We start from the raw sequence: 5753 nt of genomic DNA on the forward strand, positions 1-5753 counted from the left end.
GCTTTTAAATCGTTGAGTTTGTTACTTAAAAATTCGTTAAAGTTTTACAAAATATGAAATTGATAATAAAACAAATTCCAAATTTCAAATTTGGTCTTCCACATGCCCACGTCATTCAAATTCGATGGTTCTATGTACCGTTGTTTTATCACAATGCGAGAAACATACGAACATTTTATCCAGATTTTTCATTATTTTATTTCTTAAAATATAATGCAGGACTCTAACATTGGGTGGCAACAGTTTGAAAAGTGATTCGCCGTTTGTAGTGATTCAATGCAAAATTTCAAAACGAAAACAATAGTGCTTCTGGGACATAGCCCCTTTGGACTACTAATACTAACAACTGACATAACGTTTCATTCCAGAGAGTTCTCACAATGGGCGCCTCTTCCACTTTCAAGATTCTGTAGGACAAGCCAAAATTATTATTTCCTACCAATGTAAGGTGGCTTAGTAGAAATAAATTTTTGCTACGATTTCGTGATTTGTTAACGAAGATACACATTTTTTTTTCAAAGATCTAGATCACCGGAGTAAATTTAAATGTTGAAATTCGATCAACAGCAATAACGCAAAATAATTTTAAAATGAGCATATCTTTAGAATTTCCGATACGCAGTTCCGCGAGCTGGAGATAAAAGTTTTTTTTTTTTTTTTCCCCGTAGATTGTTGCCATTGCTCGCTTTGAAATGCTTGAGTTTGTTAATCAAACATTCGTTAAAGTTTTACAAAATATGAATCAATAATAAAACAAATTCCACATGCCCATATTCGTAGGAGGATTACGTCATTCAAAATTCGATGGCTCTATGTACCGTTGTTTTGTCACAATGCGAGAAATATACATACATTTATGCAGATTTTTCATTATTTAATTTTTTTTAATATAACACAGGGCGATAATACTTTGTGGCAACAATTTGAAAAGTTATTTGCCATTTGTAGTGAATCGACGCAAAATCGCAAAACGAAAACAATAGTCCTTCAGCGACAAAGTCCCTTTGGACTAAAAAGACGTCGCACCAAAGAGCTTGTTAATATTTTTTATGTTCTCGTTGAGCATCGCTGTTTATCTTAGACTCAGTGCTGTTGCCCACCCTTTTTAAACATTACTTTCTCCGCACTTAGCGTCCCATAAAATTCACCAGAAAAATGTCAAAATTTTAAAAGACAGCCTATCTTTTAGAATCAGATAGATTCTACAAGAGAAGAAAAGAGCGACTTTGTTTGCTTACATTAGCTATTCATGAGTCGCGTGACCTCTGAGGTCATCGAAGCTGCCGATGCTGCCGTACATTTTGTTGTCTGTTTCACTTTCCCAATAAGCAATCACCTCAAATAGTATTGGGATGTTTCACTTTCCCAATAAGCAATCACCTCAAATAGTTACTATAAAAAAGCTTTGAATGAATCCAGTTAGTGCCATTTCACGAGTCCTGCTGGTAATTGATAAAAGAGATAAAGAACTGCGTTGCATCCATAACAAGCAGTTTTAATTTAAAAGAAAAGTTAAGTATCGCCCAATGGCAAACAAAAAGAATGGTTCACGGAAGTTAAAAATATTTTGCATCAGTTTCAAGAAACTGATCGGCGAAGTTCGATTTCATTTCAATCACTAATTAATTAAGCAAGGGATAAAAAAATTGTGCTTCTCGAAAGAATTTCTTGACTCCTGTTTTTCAATAAGTTAAACCATATTTTCATCGAAACGACAAACGTTCATGTGATAAAAAATATGGTGGCTTTAAAATATTGCTGAATTTTGTTTTTCTGAAATACAAAGTCACGTGCATGGCTTTTAATATTAAAATATTCTGTACGATTTTCCAATGTATTTACTTGACTTGGGCCGATAGATCGAAAACACAAACGACTAACTTCGTGTGCTGCAGTTTTCTACAGATGGCATCACAAAACACGAACTAGTCATTTCTAAAAATTATTCTAAATTCAATTACCCGGAATTGAAGCGTTCCCCTTGCTGCCGGTTAAAAGGGATTCTACCATACTTTAAATGTTGAAATAATTAATCTAGTTAAACAGTAAAAGATTAAGAAAAACCAGGTTTGCCGTATTTCATCACGTATATTTCCCAAACGCCAGCTTCAGAAAACTTTAAAATATTCGCGTCTTTTTTCCATTCCTCAATGCGTTGAAAGAAATGAGGTTTCTTTCACCTTCGGCAGAGAAACAAAATCCTTTAGAAAAAAATATACGCCAAACTAAGGTTGCTTTTTTGCTCAATTTGAAATTTTAACATTGGCACGTTCTCTTCGAATGAGGCAATTCTTTCCGAACATTAAGAGCTCTTCGAATGAAGAATCCTTTCCGAAGAAATAGAAATTTCCGGATACGTTATGAACCGTTCATAAATTAAGTTTTGCATTAAAGATTTTGTAGAGTCATTAGGTTATATCGATGCAGGAAGGTGAAAAACGTGCAAAACCCTAGTCGGAATTCGAATACCTATTTATATGTTTCTTGATATTTTTACATTCAATTCAAGTCCACACTGCTAGTCTGAAGGGCAATTTCTCTCACCTTTTAGTGTTATTTAGTTTTGATTAATGCAGTGTCCTTCGAACTCTGTTCCGCAGAACCCTGAGGTTCCCCGAGTAAAAATGTAAATAAATAAAATAAAATAAATAAATATAATAAAAAATTGGCAAAGAAAATTATGTAGCACTAGTATTTATTAACTTCATGAGGTATTTCTTCCGACTTCTTAGCATGCCTTTGTGGTGTAGTGGTTAGCACTCTCGACGCGAATTCGAGAGGCCCGTGGTTCGAGTCCCGGCGAAGGCGTTGCTCATTTTTCACGATTTTTGCTTCGAAATAACCTAATGTCTCTACAAACTAAAAAATCCGTTCGAGTACTACGATAAATCGGAAGATTTGCGAATCAAAGAAAGTAAAAAAAAAAAAAAAAAAAAAACTTATTGACATATCAACAGATTCGACGTTAAAACTCAAATTTAAGCAAGAGCAGCTCATAAATTTTTGCTTGTGGATTCATGCAGAATATCCCACACGGCTACAGACATTTTAATGCCTTTTCCAACAACGATTTTAAGCGAAAACGTTTTTTCAACGTATGTGGTAACAAAGACACAATGTATAGAAACAAACTAGATGCAGAATAGGAAATGCGACTGGAGATAACATCCATCTAGACTTAGACAGTTTGTGCAAAACCAGTGCAAGCACTTTCCAATCACTCAATATAATGTGACACTTGGAGCACAAGTTAATATTATTTCTGAGCAATCAATTTTATATAAAAATATTTTAATAAAGATTACTGATCTACTTTAAATATTATTTAAGATATATTTTTCTAAGCGGCTCGCCGAAAAATCCTTTTATGCTTCTAAGGGTTCCGCGAGTTGACAACAATGAATAACAATGGGTTCATGTTTTTAGAATAAGGGTGGACAAGTCGCCAGACGGTATAGGGGAGGTGAACCGCTGAGTTGGCTTCCGACCCAGGTACACTGACTACCAATAATTAAAATCAATAGTTGATAGAGCCTCCACGAGAGGTAATTACAGCGTGGACCCTCCGGGGCATACTTTCCACAAGTCTTTGTATGACAGCTAATGGTATTTTCTTCCACTCGGCTTGGAGAAGACACAGAAGTTCCTTCACCGATTTTGCACGGGTAGTGCACCCCTGAATTCGGCGATGCAACTCGTCCCAGAGGTTGTCGATAGGGTTCAGGTCTGAACTCTGGGCAGGCCGGTCCATTCGATGAACTCCATTGGCACCTCACCAAGCCTTGGTTAACGTCGAAACATGACAACTGGTATTGTCGTCCTGAAAGTAACAGGGGTCCAACCCATAAAACTGCCACAATGTAGGAAGCCCATTGCCATCCAAAATAGTGCAGTAGGCATCGGAGTTGAGCTTACCATGAATGGGGACCAAGGGTCCCAGCCCATACCAGGAGAAACACCCCCAGACCCTAATTCCACCTCCGCCGAACTTGACTGTTGGCACAATGCATTCTGGCAGGAGACGTTCTCCAGGTAGACGCCAGACCCAGACCCTGCCATCCGAACGGTACAGGGAGAACTTTGATTCGTCACTCCAAAGAACCCGTTTCCACTGATCTACGGTGTCCAATTTCGATGTGCTTTGCACTACATTAACCGAGCAGCGCGGTTGGACTTTGTGATCAAAGGCTTATGGGCAGCAGCACGACCATGAAAACCAAGCAGATGTGCTTCCTTACGGATGGTATTCATCGAAACAATACTCCGAGATACCTGTTGAAACTCCTCGCGGATGAGGGCCATCGTTTGGGTGCGGTTCTTCCGAATTTCTCTGGACAACACTCGTCGGTCTCTATCTCCCAGTTTCGTTGGTCTGCCGACTCGGAGCACATTCCGACAATCACCGCTCACCTTCCACTTCTTAATCACACAGGACACTGTCGATTTTCGGTACTTCAAATCGCTAGATATGTCCCTTAAGGATCGGCCACATTTGTGATACCCGATAATTATACCTTTCTCGAAATCAGAGAGCTCCGAACTGCGAGGTATCTTGCATGCGACTAAAGCCGATGCTGTTTCCTACACGATATATACCGGCGGAGTCCGTGACGTACCTTAGGACCGCAGATATCGTCATTTGCATAGGTGTCCAAATACTTATTGGTAGTCAGTGTAGATATATCCATGCAGAATTGGTTACCAACTCGGGAGAGAGATATACATGTGCATACAAGGCACTTGAAGAAGAGTACAACAATGTACAAAGAAATATATGAATGTGCACTTGAAGAAGAGTATAATCAAAATATATGTATATACATATAAATACAAACTCATATACAGATATATAGTACACACTTACATACATAGATACTCCGAAACAAATAAAAGTATACATACTCTCACTCATATTGATATATACACCCATACATATACGTTATCATGATAGTTAAAGTTTACAAGAAGCATGCCATTGAGGTACGCGTGATCCTTAGTATAAATTAAGTACCATAAACAAAAGATATAAACATGTACAGATACATTACAGCATTCAGATACAATGCGAACTTTATGCATGAGAGCCTGGCACAGCATAAATACAAAATTACATATTGAGCATACATATCACATACTCTGTTGCTGAGATATTGAACTAGCTTATATAGACTTTTATGACTACTATCTTCCAGCGTCAGAAGAGTAATTGCTAGTACAGTAGTCAATTATTGTTTTCAGTTTCCGCTGAGCAACTCTGTTACTTTGTAGATTCTGGAACCAATTTGGCCAGAATCTGGCTCCTGGTTGCTTGAGGCTGTTAAGTGCTGTGTGGGGGCAGGAGAACACAAAATGATCTGGATGACCCTCCTCCCCACATTCACAGTTACCATTCTCTCATGGTGGTTTGTAAATGTATAGTGTCGGTGCGACATGGCGGCACTCTAAATAATCGGCAAGCCAAAAGTCCTCGCATGTGGATTGGTGGAAGGGGATCCCCCTCGCGGTGCTCTTCCTCAAAATGGGATAGAAAATAGAAGTCCAACATCTCTTTGGAGTGGGCTCTGGCAATCATTTTTCCATGTAATATGGACAAGACAACAACAATGGTGAACAAACGTGATCACACTTAGCGGCGCCTAACCTTACAACTCGTAAGATCTTCGAATATGTGACGGTTGCAAGAATTGGGATAACTTATTTATTTTAAAAGCAATTTCTTCCAAATTTATAGCTGCTTTCTGAAACAGGAATCA

General features: G+C 38.2%; 1 non-coding gene across 1 annotated transcript; it reads left to right on the top strand.

Annotated features, from left to right (window-relative positions):
- The first annotated feature begins 2735 nt into the window (after positions 1-2735).
- Positions 2736-2808, top strand: TRNAS-CGA (transfer RNA serine (anticodon CGA)). The gene has a single exon. It is a non-coding gene; the product is annotated as a tRNA-Ser (tRNA).
- The last annotated feature ends 2945 nt before the right edge of the window (positions 2809-5753 follow it).

The sequence above is a fragment of the Stegodyphus dumicola genome, chromosome 7 (assembly GCF_044657685.1).
Source record: "Stegodyphus dumicola isolate Sdum_Otavi_A_Nest chromosome 7, ASM4465768v1".
Lineage (NCBI taxonomy): Eukaryota > Metazoa > Arthropoda > Arachnida > Araneae > Eresidae > Stegodyphus > Stegodyphus dumicola.